Source organism: Jaculus jaculus, chromosome 18, assembly GCF_020740685.1.
Source record: "Jaculus jaculus isolate mJacJac1 chromosome 18, mJacJac1.mat.Y.cur, whole genome shotgun sequence".
NCBI classification, from domain to species: Eukaryota; Metazoa; Chordata; class Mammalia; order Rodentia; family Dipodidae; genus Jaculus; species Jaculus jaculus.
Window position 1 is genome coordinate 33,627,379 of NC_059119.1, and position 17,669 is coordinate 33,645,047.

General features: G+C 46.0%; 2 non-coding genes across 2 annotated transcripts; both read right to left on the bottom strand.

Moving 5' to 3' along the window:
- Positions 1-9,368: 9,368 nt before the first annotated feature.
- Positions 9,369-9,475, bottom strand: LOC123455920. Its single transcript, XR_006634217.1, has one exon. It is a non-coding gene; the product is annotated as a U6 spliceosomal RNA (small nuclear RNA).
- A 6,970-nt stretch (positions 9,476-16,445) lies between these two features.
- On the bottom strand, positions 16,446-16,547 carry LOC123455880. Its single transcript, XR_006634187.1, has one exon. It is a non-coding gene; the product is annotated as a U6 spliceosomal RNA (small nuclear RNA).
- Positions 16,548-17,669: the final 1,122 nt, after the last annotated feature.

The window sequence follows — 17,669 nt, forward strand, 5'->3', positions numbered from 1 at the left end:
TTTGGTTTTTTTTTGTTTTTTGCGGGGGGGAGGGGGTTGGTGTTTTTTTCAAGCTAGGGTCTTTCTCTAGCCCAGGCTGACCTGGAATTCACTATGGAGTCTCAGGCTGGCCTCAAACTCACAGTGGTCCTCCTACCTCATCCTCCTGAGTTCTGAGATTAAAGGCATGGTGCCACCATACCAGGCCTGAGTTTTTTTTTTTAATATTTATTTATTTATTTTAAATATTTATTTTTTACTTATTTATTTGAGAGAGCAAGAGAGGCAGATAGAGAGAATAGGCACGCCAGGGCCTCCAGCTGCTGTAAATGAACTCCAGACGACTCATGCACCATCTTGTGCATGTAGTTTATGTGGGTCCTGGAGAATCGAATCTGGGCCCTTTGTTTTTGCAGGCATGTGCCTTAACTGCTACACCCTTTCTCCAGCCCAATATTTATTTATTTGAGAGAGAGGGAGAGAAGGTGAATATGGGAGTGCCAGGGTTTGCTGTTGCTGCAAATGAACTTCAGACACATGTGCCACTTCATGCATCTGGCTTTACATGGGTACTGGGAAATTGAATACCATGCCTTTAACAGCTGAGCCATCTCTCTAGGCCCTGAACTTTTATATATTACAAAACTCAGCTTTGTGCTGGGCGGTTGCACATGCCTCTAATCCCAGCACTTGGAAGGCAGAGATTAAGAGGATCACTGTGAGTTCAAGGCCATTCTGAGACAACATAGTCTGGACTAGAGTGGAACCCTACCTCAAAAAACAAAAACAACAACAACAACAACAAGAATCAGCTTTGCCTGACATGGTGATGCATGCCTTTAAACCCAGTAATCAGGAGGCTGAGGTAGGAGGATTACCATGAGTTTGAAGCTAGCCTGGGCTAGAGTGAGACCCTGCCTCAAAATCAATCAATAAATAAGCCAGGCATGGTGGCACAGGCCTTTAGTTCCATCATTTGGGAAGCAGAGATAAGAGGATTGCTGTAAGTTCAAGGCCACCCTGAGACGACATAGCTTTGTTGAAAAAGCTGGGCATGGTGGTACACACCTTTAATCATGGCACTTGGGAAGGAGAGGTAGGAGGATCACCATGACTTCAAGGCCACCCTGAGAATGCAGGTCAACCTGGGCTAGAGTGACACCCTACCTTGAAAAACTGAAGAAAAAAAAAAAAAAAGCTTCATTGAGGGATGATTTGCATACAATAAAATCTGTCCCTCTGAAGACAATATCCTTTCCTCTAAACCTAATTGGAGTCAGTGTCCACCTCTAAATATATATATATCCATCCCAGCACCTGGTAGGCTGAGTCAGAAGATGAGTTCTAGGCCAGCCTGAGCTATAGTAAAATCCTGACTCAAAAAAAAAAAAAAAAAAAAGGCTAGATATGGTGGCTCATGTGGCTCATGACTATAATCCCAGCCCTTGGGAGGCTGAGGTAAGAAGATCACCATGAGTTCAAGGCCAACCTGAGTGAGACCAGAAAAGCAAAAAGAAGACAAAACTAAACTAAAGGTAAACAGTATTCCTAAGGATAAGATCCAAGATCATCCTCTGGCCACCACACGCATGCACACCCACACACGAGCATCCACACATACACATACACACGTGCATTAGAATTACTGAAATTGCTGGGCGTGGTGGAGTATGATTTTAATCCCAGCACTTGGGAGACAGAAGTAGGAGGATCACTGTGAGTTCAAGGCTAGCCTAAGACTACATGGTGAATTTCAGGACAGCCTGGGCTAGAGTGAGACCTTACCCCCCCCCCCGAAAAAAAGAAATATTAAAATTGAGCTGGATGTGGTGGCTCACACCTGTAATCTCACTACTAAAGTAGGAGTATTGTGTGGTTGAGGCCAGGCATGGCAGTGCACACCTTTAATTCCAGCATTCAGGAAGCCAAGTTGGAAGGATTGACATGAGCAAAACCTCATCTTGAAATAGAAAATAAAATAAAATCGGTCTTTTTTTTTTTTTTTTTTTGAAGTAGGGTCTCGCACTAGCCCAGGCTGACCTGGAATTCACTACATAGTCTTAGGGTGGCCTCGAACTCTCCACGATCCTCCTACCTCTGCCTCCCAAGTGCTGAGATTAAAGGCGTGCGTCACCACACTTGGCTTTTTTTTTTTAATACCTATTTATTATTATTTTTTTCATTCATAATCTTGAGGGTTAGAGCCACCCTCACTGTGCCTGAATTCTGGCTCTTCGAATTAATAAGTATGTGATCTTAAACAGTCATTTTGCCTTGTGCCTTAGTTTCCTCATCTATAACGTAGGGATAAGCAACAGTATTAGGTCATGGGGTTGTGACGACGTGAGTTCATGTTTATAAATAACTCTGAGCATGTAGTAAATTTCTCTCTCTCCAGGTACTAATTATTATGATCAGGCAGATGAAGCATTGCTGATCATGGTGAACACCGTGATGACATATCCCTTCTTTGAAGCCCTCACAGCTGAGTGAGTGATAGGCTGAGGATGTGACTTCATTGACAGAGCGCTTGCCTAGCATGTGTGAAGCCCTGGGTTTGTTCCTTGGCACCTCATAAAACCCAGATCCGAAAAACAAACCCACACATGAGTACCCTGGAGGTGGAAGCAAAAGGATCAGAAGTTCAAGGTCAACCTCAGCTACAGAGCCAGTTTGGGATACATAGACCCTGTTTCAAAAATAAATAAACTGAATGAGGCTGCAAATGATGATGTACACACAGAATTCCAGCACTTGGGAGGAAGAGGCAGGAATACTGCCACAAGCTTAAGGTTAACCTGTGGTCTCTCTTTCTCTCTCTCAATCTCTCTCTCTCTCTCTCTCTCTCTCTCTCACACACACACACACACACACACACACACACACACACACACACACACTGAACCAAGCCAAGTGTGAAGGTAGAAGACTATAATCCCAGCCCTCAGGAGGATGAAGTAGGAAGATCAGGAGTTCAAGGCCAGCCTGGGTTCATAACAGCCACCTCTCTGTCTCAAAACAAGTAAACAAATAAAAAGTTGAATGAGGACTGGAGAGATGGCTTAGCGGTTAAGCGCTTGCCTGTGAAGCCAGGACCCCGGTTTGAGGGTTGATTCCCCAGGACCCACTTTAGCCAGATGTACAAGGGGGCGCATGCGTCTGGAGTTCATTTGCAGTGGCTGGAGGCCCTGGCACGCCCATTTTCTCTCTCTCTCTACCTGCCTTTCTTGCTCTGTCTGTCACTCTCAAATAAATAAATGATGAACAACAAACAAAAGAAAAGTTGAATGAATGAGCAGCCCAGGCTGACCTGGAATTCAATTAGGTAGGCTCAGGCTGGGCTCGAACTCACAGCGATATTCCTGCTTCTGCCTCTCGAGTGAGTGCTGGGATTAAAGGTGTGTGCAACCATGCCTGACTCTCAGTTGGCTATGCTACCTTGTTGAGGGCTGCTCCTCAACAGAGAGGAAGGAAGGTCGCTATGAGTTCGAGCCCACCCTTGGACTACATGGTGAGTTACAGGTCAACTTGGGCTAGTTTGAGACTCTACCACAAAACAAACAAACAAACATAAAAAGCAAAACAAGCCAGGCCTGGTGGCGCATGCCTTTAGTGTCAGCACTTGGGAGGTAGAGGTAGGAGGATCGCTATGAGTTCAAGTCCACCCTGAATTTCAGGTCAGCCTGGGCTAGAGCGAGACCCTACCTCCCTATCTCGAAAAACCAAAAAGAAAGCAAACCAAAACAGGGCTGAAGAGATGTTCTAGTGGTGAAAGGCATTTTCTTAGAAAGCCTGAAGGCCCCAGTAGCCCATATAAAGTCAGATGCACAGAGTGGCCCATGTGTCTGGATTTCCTTTGTAGCCATAGAAGGCCCAGGCATGATCATTCTCTCTCCCTTTCTTCCTTCTTCCCTTCCTCTCTCTCTCTCCCAAATAAATAAATAAAAATACACTTTAAAAAAAAAAAAAAAAACAGCAACAAGAAGAAGCCAGGCATCATGGCACACACCTTTAATCACAACACTCGGGAGGTAGAGGTAGGAGGATTGCCTTGAGTTTGAATCCAGCTAGAGACTATGTAGTGAATTCCAGGTCAACCTGGGCTACAGTGAGACCCTACCTTGAAAAAAGAACCCATGTATATATGTAAGTTAACTCTAAAAGCCAAGGTTGCTGAGCCCAGCTGATCAGTTGGCTATTCTGTATTTATGTGTTTTTTTTTAAATTTTTATTAACAACTTCCATAGTTATAAAAAATACCCCATGGTAATGCCCTCCCTCCCCCCACTTTGAAACTCCACTTTCCATCATATCCCCTCCCCATCTCAATCAGTCTCTCTTTTATTTTGATGTCATGATCTCTTCCTCCTCTTATGATGGTCTTGTGTAGGTAGTGTCAGGCACTGTGAGGTCATGGATATCCAGGCCATTTTGTGTCTGGGGGAAGCACGTTGTAAGGGGTCCTACCCTTCCTTTGGCTCTTACGTTCTTTCCACCACCTCTTCCGCAATGGACCCTGAGCCTTGGAAGGTGTGATAGAGATAGTGCAGTACTGTATTTATTTGTTTTTGAGATAGGCTCTCACTCTAGCCCAGAATGGCCTGGAATTCACTACATAGTCTCTAGCTGGATTCGAACTCACGGTGCTCCTACTGCCTCTGCCTCTCCTCAGTGCTGGGGTTAAAGGTGTGAGCCACTATGCCCTGCATTATTCATTAACTTCCGGCATGCGTGTGGGATGTATGTGTGTGTGTGGACACAGATGTGTGTTCAAGCCAGAGGTCAGGGGCTTACTCACTTGCTCTCCACCTTATTTTGTGACATAGGGTCTCCTACTGAACCTATATCTCAGCAATTAGACTACAGCTTAGCCAGAATGCCCCTGGCATTCTCTCATCTCCTCCCTGGTGCGAGGATTGCAAATGCACGCTGCTGAGCCCAACTGTTATGTGTTTGCTGGGGATCCAAACGCAGGTTCTCAAATTTGTACAGCAAGCTCTTTACCAACTCAACCTTCTGACCCCTCTCCTTTTTCATTTTTATTTTTATATTTACTTATTTATTTTTGTTTTTTTGAGGTGGGGGTCTCACTCTGGTCCAGGCTGACCTGGAATTTACTATGTAGCTTCAGGGTGGCCTCGAACTCACAGCCACCATGCCCGGCTCCTCTCCCATTTTTATTTATTTGGGGAGGGGGGGCTGACCTGAAATTCACTGTGTAGTCTCAGGGTGGCCTTAAACTGACAGCGATCCTCCTACCTCTGCCTCCCAAGTACTGGCATTAAAGGCATGTGCCACCATGCCTGGCTGGATTAGGAATTTTATTTTATTTTATTTTTGTTTTTGGAGGTAGGGTCTCACTCTAGTCCAGGCTGACCTGGAATTCACTGTGTAGTCTCAAGGTGGCCTTGAACTCATGGTGATCCCTCCTACCTCTGCCTTCCAAGTGTTGGGATTAAAGGCGTGCGCCACCATGCCTGGCTTGAATTAGGAATTTTAAAGGTAGGCTTTCTAATCAGTAGTGAGGTTCAATGTTTCCTTCCATCTGAGTCCCATATTTATCCTTCCAGATCACTCACTCAGCCCCTAGTGGGGCCATTGTTGGGTCCAGAGAACTGTTCCCTTTGGGACTCACTCACTGGTGAACAAGTAGGGTGACTTGGTCATGGGACACCTTGGCTCATACCCAGACTGTTTCAAAAGCAATTCGAATGTACGTCTGGAGTCAACTGGGCCAATGTGAGCTGCAGCCAGTGGGGACCGGGTCATGACTACAGAGAGTTACAGATCTGTACTTGGCTCTTCAAGATAACAGTTTTCCCTCTGCCTCAGCGCTGCTCAAACTCCAAAGACTTTGATCCCTAGGTCTCTAGTCAGGCTGTCTCTGGAAGGAGATTTTGGGCAGGGTTTTGCTTAAAAAGTCAAAATGCGGGCTGGAGGGATGGCTGAAAGGTTGTACTTGCCTGCAAAGCCAAAGGACCGCAGTTGGATTCTCCAGGACCCATGTAAGCCAGATGCACAAGGTGGCGCATGTGTCTGGAGTTCCTTTGCAGTGTAACTGGAGGCCCTGATGCCCCCATTCTCTCTCTCTCTCTCTCAAATAAATAAATAAAAATTTAATATATATATATTTCTAAAAAAGTCAGAATGCAATGAAGCACCACCGTCCCATTCTTAGCAAGGGCCAGCTCTGGGTGCAGTGGAAGGAGGGGTGTTGTTCTCAAATTGTTCGCTTGGGTTTGTTGAAATCAGTGTCTGGCTCCGCAGCACAGGCTGTTTCCATTCTCCTGTTTCAGCCGCCAGGGTGTTGACATTCCAGATAGGTGTCACCACAACTGGCTTGAGCTGATTTTTTTTTTCAGCATGTATTATTCACAGGATGTTACAAAGACGTTGCGAGCCCGCCTGCCTGGTTCCCCTGTACCCACTAAAAGCCAAAACCCAAAAGTGGCACACTCATCTGAGATTCCCCGGGCACCCGTGACAATGGGAAGAGGCACAGCCAGGAGAATCTGGCAGGTCGCGGGTCAGCGAGACTGACACACACACACACACACACACACACACACACACGCACGCACGCACGCACAGGAAAACAACATGGGAGACCCCGTACATGCACACCAGTGTGGGGCCATGGTCTACCTTCAGGACTTTCTTCTCCCCCACCTCAGCTCTGTATCCATTACATACTGACTGTTCTCAGCCCATGGCAAGACACCATGCTACTTCTTCCTGTCTCTGAATGTGACTTCTCATTACTCTTTCTGAATTATCTCTGATTGTCTACCTGACAAAAGAGCTACAGAGTACTGTCCTCTCCTCACTCAGCATAACTTCTTCAAAGCACCTTCACAATTACTGCTAGTTTTTTTGTTACTCAACTGGGCCCTTTTGCCTGCTGCACTGTGCACTAATCACCCAAGAGACAGGTTTTGCAACTGGGAGGCAACCCTGACCTGTTAAGTGCTTAGCTTTGTTTGCTCTTCTGGGCTTACTTGATACGGGGTATTAGTTGTTCAGGAAAAGAGTCTTTGAACCCCAAACCCTACATTTTTTTTTAGTTTTTCAAGGTAGGGTTTCACGCTGGTTCAGGCTGACCTATGGAGTCTCGGGGTGGCCTCAAACTCACGGCGATCCTCCTACCTCTGCCTCCCAAGTTCTGGGATTAAAGGCATGCGCCACCATGCCCAGCAGTTCTTGTGTACTTTTAACCAAAGAATTGGATAAAAGAAGACTGAGAAAAGCTGGGTGTGTGGGCACACACTGTTAATCCCAACACTTGGGAGGCTCAGGAGCCCTGTGAGTTCAAAGACCACCCACCCTGAGCCTCCATAGTGAATCCCAGGTCAGCCTGGACTAGAGCAAGACCCTACCTCAAAAAACCAAACCAAGGGCTGGAGAGATGGCTTAGCGGTTAAGCGCTTGCCTGTGAAGCCTAAGGACCCTGGTTCGAGGCTGGATTCCCCAGGACCCACATTAGCCAGATGCACAGGGGGGGCGCATGCATCTGGAGTTCGTTTGCAGAGGCTGGAAGCCCTGGCGCGCCCATTCTCTCTCTCTCCCTCTTATCTGTCTTTCTCTCTGTGTCTGTTGCTCTCAAATAAATAAATAATTAATTAATTTAAAAAAAATTTTAAAAAGACTGAGAAATATAATTATTGTTATATTTACTTAGGAAAGTACAAAACCAAGGGAAGGAAAATGAATACACACACATGGTCAGAGAGCCCATGTGGGCCTAAAATAAATGGTGAAAAGAGATTTAGAGAGGAAAGGAAAGAAAGTACAGAGAACTTCTATGTGGAGAGCAGGAAGGGCGAGAAAGCCCATGTGGGAGCAAGTTGTGGGGCGGGGGGAATCTCCTCTCTTCTCGGCCTAACCGGGCCTAGGTGAGATAAGCTTACCAGAACCCCAAAGTTCAGAAACCAGCCCAGAGAGGTTTGCCCTCCGCTGGTAAATGTATTTATAACCTTATGTTGGTGGGCCTGCCTTCCAGCTCAGGGGGACACAGTGAGAGTTCAATGATCCAGGCTGGGGGCTGGCTCCGGAAGAGGCCAGCCGTGACGCTGAACTGGGGACTGAACTTGACCAACCATAACGTCAGGATTAGATTTAAATTCTAGGAAAGGGGAGCTCCTTTCCAGGAGGGGCTCAGATTGTTTGTGGAAAAACAAATCTAGGGAAGAGATAAGAAGACTGCAAGGATAGGCCCAAAGACATTTCTACTTGTTACTTTCAGCCGCCCAGTCACCCTGAACTACCCACTCCTCTCATACTGTCTTTCTCTCTCTTTTCTGCCTTCTCTCTCTCCCTCCTTTCTTCCTTTCATTTCTTTCTTTTGCAGTTTTGGGAATGACCTGGGATCAAATAAATAAGCATGCCCTCTACCACACAGCCACACAAATCCTCATTCACTTCCTTTATCTTATTTTTAATTAATTAATTAATTAATTAATCTATTATTTTGGTTTATTTTTATTTTTATTTATTTACTTGAGAGAAAGAGGCCAAGAGAGAGAGAGAGAGAGCAGGAGGGCCTCCATCCACTGCGAACGAACTCCACACGCATGCACCCCTTTGTGCATTTGGCTAACGAGGGTCCTGGGGAATCGAACAGTGGGAGGAGGTAGGTCTTTGGCTTTGCAGGCAAGCGCCTTAACTGCTAAGCCATCTCTCCAGCCCTTATCTTGGTTTTTTGAGGTAGGGTCTCACTCCAGCTCAGGCTGACCTGGAATTCACTATATAGTCTCAGGGTGGCCTTGAACTCACCACAATCCTCCTACCTCTGCCTCCCGAGTGCTGGAATTAAAGGTATGTGCCACCACAAACGGCACGTGCCCCACTTTTTGCTTTTTGTGCATCTGGCTTTATGTAGGTACCGGGTTGTTAGGCTTTGCAAGCAGCACCTTAACTGATAAGCCATCTCTCCAGGCCCCAGTTTTTTTCTTGTTGTTGTTTTTGTTTTTGTTTTTTTCAAGTTAGGGTCTCACTCTAGCCCAGGCTGACCTGAAATTCACTCTGTAGTCTCAGAGTGGCCTCAAACTTATGGCAATCTTTCTACTTCTGCCTTCCTAGTGCTGGGATTAAAGGCTTGTACCTGGCTGTGTTTTTTTTTTTTTTTTAATTTATTTATATGAGAGAGAGAAAGAGGCAGACAGAAAGAGAGAAAATGGGCAATAGGTGTTCCAGGGCCTCCAGCCACTGAGAATGAACTCCAGATGTGCGTGTCCCCTTGTGCATCTGGCTCATGTGGGTCCTGGGGAATTGAGCCTCGAACCAGCATCCTTAGGCTTCACAAGCAAGCGCTTAACTGCTAAGCCATCTCTCCAGCCCCAAAGATTTTATTTATTTATATGAGAGAGAGGCAGACAGAGACAATTTTTTTTTTAAATATGGAACGCTTCACGAATTTGCGTGTCATCCTTGCGCAGGGGCCATGCTAATCTTCTCTGTATCGTTCCAATTTTAGTATATGTGCTGCCGAAGCAAGCACCAGAGACAATTTTTAAAAAATATTTTATTTTTATTTTATTATGTGTGTGTGAGAGAGAGAAAAAAAACAATGGGTTCACCAGGGACTCTAGTCATTGCAAATGAACTCCAGACATATGCACCACCACATGCATCTAGCTTACATGGGTTCTGAGGAATTGAACTTGGGTCCTCAGGCTTCACAGGCAAGCACCTTAACCACTAAGCCATCTCTCCAGTCCTATTGTTGGTCTTATTGCGGCAGGGTCTCACTCTAGCCCAGGCGGATCTCGAACTCTAGTTCCAGGCTGGCTTTGAACTCATAGTGATCCTCGTACCTCAGCCTCCCTGGTGCTGGAATTAAAGGCCTGAAACATCAGCCCAACTTCTCCTTTTTTCATACAAGTTATTGCTATGCAGTCCAGGCTGGCATCAAACTTAAAATTCTCCCAGCTCAGCTTCCTGAGTGCTGTGTCTACAGGCACGTGCCAGGACACTAGACCCGAGCTAGTGTTCTTTTTTTTTTGCTTTTCTGAGATAGGATCTCACTCTAGCTCAGGCTGACCTGGAATTCACTATGGAGTCTCAGGGTGGCTTCGAATTCTCGGCGATCCTCTGACCTCTGCCTCCCGAGTGCTATTCAAGACGTGTACCGCCACGCCCGGCTTTGAGCCCGTGTTCCTAACGTACCCTGCCCCAGTCTGGACTGTGGCCTTGGAGGCCACGCAGTGGACCGGGCACCCTGGCACCACCCATTGCTTCTTTTGTAATTTCTTTTTTTTTTTTTTTCCCAGAGTTGTTGTTTGTTTTTTGAGACAGTCTGTCCTTGAACTTGCCCTTCCAATCTCCTGCCTCTCTGCCTCTCAAGTGCTGAGATTAATGGAAGCATTCCTTTGGCATGTAGTTGCCAAGGTTGCGGGGAAAAGAGATATTCAAAGGCTGGGGAAATGAAAGACCATCCTGCCCAGATAATCATTCACCCCTTCCATTTCTCCCCTGGGTCTCCTGAGGCCTGTTCTTACTTTTATTTATTTATTTATTCATTTATTTATTTTGGTAGTTATTGGTGAGACAAAGGCTAGCTATGTAGCTCAGACTGCCTCAGACTTAAAACAATGCTCATGCCCTGACATGACAGGTACACACCACCATGCTAGGCTTCCTGTACTATTTTCTTTCTTTTTTTTAAAAAAAATTATTTCATTTATTTGACGGAGAGAGAGAATGGGTGCGCCGGGGCCTCCAGCCACTGCAAATGAACTCCAGAAGCATGCGCCCCCTTGTGCATCTGGCTTACGTGGGTCCTGATGAATTGAACCTGGGTCCTTTGGCTTTGCAAGCAAATGCCTTAGCTGCTAAGCCATTTCTTCCAGCTCTTCCTGTACTATTTTCTCAGACAAGGAACCAGGTAAAAGGTGGCCTTCCAATTTAAAAAATAAAAAGGGATGGACAGACGGCTTAGCAGTTCTTCTTCCTTTTTTAAAAACTATGAGCTGGGCGTGGTGGCGCACACCTTTGTTCCCAGCACTTGGGAGGCAGAGGTAGGAGGATTACTGTTAGTTCAAGGCCCCCCTGAGACTACACAGTGAATTCCAGGTCATCCTGGGCTAGAGTGAGACCCTTTTTTAGATATTTTTTATTTTGCCTGGTGTGGTGGTGCACACCCTTAATCCTCATGAGAGTTCAAGGCCACCTGAGACTACATAATGAATTCAAGGTCAGTTTGGACTAGAGCAAAACGTTACCTTGAAAAACCAAAATAGGGCTGGAGGGATGGCTTAGCAGTTAAGGGGTTTACCTGCAAAGCCGAAGGACCCAGGTTCGATTCCCCAGGACCCACGTTAGCCAGATGCACAAGGGGGCATACGCGTCTGGAGTTCGTTTGCAGTGCCTGGAATCTCTGGCATGCCCATTCATTCTCTCTCTCTCCCCCTACCTCTTTCTCTGTCAAATAAATAAATAAATAAGAATAAAACAAAATTAAAAAAAAGAAAAGCCAAAATAAATAAATATTTCTTTATTTTATTTATTTGCAAGGAAAGCAAAAGAGAGAGCGAATCTAGGCATGTCAGAGCCTCTATCAACTGCAAACATACTCCAGATGCATTTGTCACTTTGTGCATCTGGCTTTACATGGGTGCTGGGGAATCAAACCTAGATTGTTAGGCTTTGTAGAAAGTGCCTTAACCTCTGAGCCATCTGTCTAGCTCCTTAAAAATGTTTTTTTGCCAGGGGCTGGAGAGATTGCTTAGTGGTTAAGGTGCTTTCCTGCAAAGCCTAAGGACCCACATTCAACTCCCCAGATCCCACGTAAGCAAGACGCACAGGTGACACGTGCACACGGTTGCACATGCATGCAGGATGGCACATTGCACGTGCATGCAGGATGGCACATTGCACGTGCATGCAGGATGGCACATTGCATGTGCATGCAGGATGGCACACGCATCTGGACTTTGATTGCAGCGGCTGCAGGCCCTGGTGCATCAATTCTGTCTCCCTCTCTCCCCACCCTCATAGAAGAATATCTTTGCAGATTGTTGTGGTTCACAGCTTTAATCTAGCACTTGGGAGACAGAGGTAGGACTGCCACGAATTCGAGGTCATCCTGAGACAACATAGTGAATTCCAGGAATTCCTTGAAAACCAAAAAAAAGGGGGAGCTGGAAAGATGACTTGGAGGTTAAAGCCGCTGAAGCCTAAGGACCCAGGTTCAATTCCCCAGTACCCCACCTAAGACAGATGCAGATGTGGCTCATGTGTCTGGGTTCCTTTGCAGTACCTAGAGGCCCTGGCATGCCCATTCTCTCTCTCTTGCTCTCTCCCTCCTTCTTTCTCTCTCTCTCAAATAAATAAAGTATTTTAAAAATGCTTTTTTGTTTTTTCTCAAAAACAAAAAAAAAATGTGTGTGTGTGAGAGAGAGAGAGAGATTGAGAGGCAGAGGGAGTGCCTTTTTTTGCCATTTTGTGCGTCTGGTACATGGGCACTGGGGACTCGAACCCAGGCTGACAGGCTTTTCAAGCAAGTGCCTCTAACCACTGAGCCATTTCTCCAGCCCCTTTTTATTCCTTTTGTATTTTTATTTATTTATTTATTTGAAAGTGACAGACAGAGAAAGAGGCAGATAGAGAGAGAGAGAGAGAATGGGCGCGCCAGGGTCTCCAGCCACTGCAAACGAACTCCAGACGCGTGCGCCCCCTTGTGCATCTGGCTAAAGTGGGTCCTGGGGAAGCAAGCCTTGAACCGGGGTCCTTAGGCTTCACAGGCAAGTGCTTAACTGCTAAGCCATCTCTCCAGCCCTTGTTTTTGTTTTATTGAGGTAGGATCTCACTCTAGCTCAGGCTGACCTGGCATTCACTCTATAGTCTCAGGCTGGCCTCCAGCTCATGGCAATCCTCTTACCTCTGCCTCCCGAGTGCTGGGATTAAAGGTGTGCGCCACCACACTCGACTCTTTTTTAAAAAAAACAACCTTTATGTACTTATACATCTGTGTGTGTATAGACATACCAACATCTCTTGCCACTTAAATGAATGCCCATCCTGCTTTACGTGGGTGGCTAGGAAATTGAACCTGGCTGCAAGTGTCTTTACCCACTGAGCCATCTTCCCATCTTCTCCCTCCCGCCCCCCCGCCCAGGGTCTCACTACAGCCCAGGTTGACCTGGAACTCACCATGTAGTCTCAGGCTGGCCTCAAACTCACAGCTTCCTCCTACCTTTGCTTCCCAAGTGCTAGGATTAAAGGCGTGTGCTACCACGCCCAGCATGTTCCAATTCTAAAGGGGCATTTTGTCTCAGCGCCTCGCATGGAAACTGCTTTTCCTCTTTGCTATCTGTTTTTACTTGTGAGGCTACGGGGTACTGCCAAAAGATAGAAGCAGCCACAGGGTGATTGCTCTACCTGGGAGTGAGTCTTGGACATTTCTTGGTCTGGATAATATCTGACAGTACGTGGATGGCTGTGAACTCGGCTGAGGACAATTACCCAATATCTTGAGCAAAGGTTAGGGGACACACTATCAGGACATGTGACAGACCCATGCACAAGAGTGTTCTGGAGCTGGTTAGAACTAGTAACATGTGCATTCTCACACTTTTTTTTTTTTTTTTTTTTGCAAACATTTGGACCTGCATATCCAAGCATAGGCTCGCTTTGCAGGCCTGGCACCCCACTCACCCCCCCCTTCCTAAGAACTGTGAGTTCCCAGCCTGAGCTCATGGACAGAACATCCCCAACCTCTGAATGGCCATTGTGCTCAGGAAGAAAATTTGTAAATCAATTGTGTAGAACTGGAAGGCTGAGGTTCCCAGATAAACAAGGCTGTGTGTAAGCTTTGTTACCCGGGACAGTCCAAAAGAACTGCTTATGTCTCCCAGCACAATGGTAACCGTCCTGCTACCCCCCACCCTGTGATGACTTGGCTCAACCCTTGATGGGTGGCTGCCCTGGGTGAAGGCCAGTGGCCCAGCTGGCAAGGGGCTGGGGGGAGAGTAGGCCTCTCAGGAACTTGGCTCCCTATCCAATCTTCAGAGGGCCCCTGGGATACGCCTGCTTCCTTTCATTTTCTTTGCCCTTTTGAAGTTCATAAGGTATTGGTCCCATTAAGATGATAAAAATCAGGGCTGGAGGAATGGCTTAGTGGTTAAGTGCTTGCCTGTGAAGCCAAAGGACCTCGGTTCAATTCCCCAGGATCCTCATCAGCCAGATGCACAAGGGGGCGCATGCATCTGGAGTTTGTCTGCAGTGGCTGGAGGCCCTGGCGTGCCCATTCTTTCCCTATCTGCCTCTTCCTCTCTCTGTCACTCTCAAGTAAATAAATAAAAATAAACAACAAAATAATTAAAAACATATTTTAAAAAAAGATGATAAAAATCAGACTTAAACAAAAAGAAAGAAGTTGGGCGTGGTGGCACATGCTTTTAATCCCAGCACTTGAGAGGCAGAGGTAGGAGGATCACCGTGAGTTCAAGGCCACCCTGAGACTACAAAGTGAAGTCCAGGTCAGCCTGAGCTAGAGTGAAACTCTACCTTGAAAAACAAACAAATAAAAAAGAAAGAAAGAAAGAATGAAAGGACTCCTCCATTTTTTAATTCTAGGCAGGTTCATGAAAGACCAACATCAACATTAGGAAGAAAGGTGAATTTCTGGATATGCAAAGGACCAAACAACTCAAGTCAATGATCAAGTCATACCCTCTGTATTTGTGGTTTTCCTCAACTAAGACGTGATCAATTTGTACTTTCTTTCTTTCAATCTTCTTCTTTTTTTTCTGGTTTTTCGAGGTAGGGTCTCGCTCTAGCCTAGGCTGACCTGAAATTCACTATGGAGTCTCAGGCTAGTCATGAAATCCCAGTAATCCTCCTATCCTGGCCTCCTGAATGCTGGGATTAAAGGCATGTGCCACTAGGCCTAGCTCAATTTGTACTCACTGTAGCCCAGGCTGACCTGAAACTCATTCAGTAGTGCCAGACTGGCCTCAAACTCATGGTAATCCTCCCGATACAGGCTTTTGGGGTTCAGGAGGAGTCCCCAGAATTTCTAAGCTTTGAGTTTTGGGTTAAGGGGATGGAGAGATGGCTTAGCAGTTAACATGCTTGCCTGCAAAGCCAAAGGACCTCAGTTCGATTCCCCAGAACCCACATAAGGCTGATGCACAAGGTGGGACATATGTCTGGAGTTCATTTGCATAGCTAGAAGCCCTGGCGCTTCCATTCTCTCTCTCTCATTCTGCATCTTTCCCTCTCTCAAATAAATAAGTAAAAGTAAAAATTTTTAAAAAGAGTTAATAGGGGTGAAGAGACAAAAAGAGTTAATACACTTAGCTGTTAAAGTGCTTGCCTACAAAGCCTAAAGATCTAGGTTCGATCTCCCAGGACCCACGTAAACCAAATCCACAAGGTGGCACATGTGTCTGGAGTTCGTTTGCAGAGGCCAGAGGCCCTGGCATGCCCATTCTCTCTATCTGCCCCTCTGTCTCTCTCCAGTAAATAAATTTAAAAAAATTTTTTAAAGAATTAATAAAGATGGACTTAAGGATAAATTATGAATTATTAAGTTTATTTGGGGTTTGATTCAGGTGTCCTCCATAAACTTAGGTGTTCTGAATGTTAGGCTCCCAGCTGATGGAGATTTGGGAATTAACACCTTCTGAAAACAGTGTATTGTTGGGGGGCGGGCTTATGGGTATTATGGCCAGTGTCCCCTTGCCAGTATTTGGCACACTCTCCTGTTGCTATTGTCTAGCTGATGTTGGCTAAAAGGTGATGTCCACCCTCTGCTCATGCCATCATTTTCCCTGCCATCATGGAGCTTCCCCTGGAGTCCATAAGCCAAAATAAACCTTTTTTTTTTTTTTTTTTTTTTTGTCCTTGCCAGCAAAGTGAACCTGACTGAAACAGTGGGAAATCACAAATTGTGAGGTTTATTTAAGAGAGATTGGGGTCTGGGAAGGGAAGCTGAGGCAGAGCCATAAACAAGAGGAAACACACTCTCATGTGGAAACATCGCATGGTTTATAAGATTCCTTTTAAGAAAACTTGAGGTTTTTAGAGAAAGATTGGAGTAGAGCCACAAGCACGTGGAAAGCAGAATCTAGGAGCTCTCTCTCAAGTAGATAAAAAAAAAAAAAAATTTTTTTAAGTAGAATTGGAAAGGTGGCTTAACAGCTAAGGTGCTTGCCTGAGAAGCCCAAGGACCCAGGTTGATTCCCCAGGACCCACGTAAGCCAGATGCACATGTTGGCGCACGCGTCTGGAGTTCGTTTGCAGTGGCCAGAGGCCATGGCACATCCATTCTCTCTCTCTCTAATAAATAAAAAAAAAATTATAAACACTTTTGTTTTTTAGCATTTCCTCAGGGAATGAAATCTGTAACTCTTGGCTACCTATCTCTGATTAGAAAGTCTTCCATTATTTCCATTTTAGTTCCTTTTGTTACACACACGCACGCACATACATGGGGGGGTAGTTTGGCAGAAAGTGTTTTTCACTTTTTTTTTTTTAATGGAATGAATTTGCGAGTCATCCTTGCACAGAGGCCCATGCTAATCTCTGTATCATTCCAATTTTAGTATATGTGTGTTTATGTGAACTTGGGAGAAATGGCGCCATGGAGCCTGCCCATGGTTCTGGCGTAAAATAACCCCACTGAGTCGGCTCTAGAATTCCCACCAAAGGAGGTCATCTTGAATACTCCTGTTTCAAGGCGTATCTGAGGGTTCTTTCTTCACTTTTCACACATTTCCCATGTTGTTAGCCCCATGTTCTGTTGTCTTCAGATTTGGGAGCCTCAAGATCTCTTGGCCAGGTGCCCGCCCCCCTATCAAGTGAAAATTTCTCCATCACTCTGCCCATTCAAAGTCATGGTGGCAAGATGGGCAAGATCACCGGACACACCTGAGACTGCAACAAACAGGTATCTCTTATTTCAGGCGCCTTCCATCTTTCATTGCCACAGACGTACTGAAGAGGAAAGACTGAAGTCTGCATAAAGCGTTAGCTATGTGAGACAAAAAGGGTTGTTGAATCTCTCTGAGTCTTACCTTGGCTCTTTGAGCGTGTGGGTGACAGTGTGATGTGAAGGTACGGAGAGAATTCTGCAGGATGTGTGCAAGGCAGGGGTCAAGCAGTAAGCACTAAGTAAGTGGTGGCTACAGGCTGTTCATTTCCTTAATGACCACCTCCAAGTTTGCTAAGTCTTCAAACTGCTTGGAAGTGACTTAGGAGCAGGACACGTCTAGCCATGCTTGAGCACACACCTAGTACACAGCAGTTTCCCTGGCCCTGGCAGGAACTCCACTGTGACATTTTTAATTTATTTTTTATTCACCCATTTGGAAGAGAGAGAAAGAAGCAGAGAGAGACAGGCAGAGAGAGAGAGAGAGAAAGTTAGAGAGAATGGGCATGCCAGGGCCTCCAGCCACTGCAAATGAACTCCAGATGCATGCGCCACCTGGTGCATCTGGCTTACGAGGGTCCTGAGGAATCGATTCTTGGCTTTGCAGGCAAGTGCTTTATCTGCTAAGCCATCTACCCAGCCTTCTTTGCTTGCTTGCTTTTTTTTTTTTTTGCTTTCTGAGGTAGGCCTCGCTGTAGCCCAGGCTGACCTGGAATTCACTATGGAGTCTCAGGGTAGCTTCAAATTCATGGCCATCCTCCTACCTCGGCCTCCCAAGTGTTGGGATTAAAGGTGTATGCCACCATGCCTGGCTGAC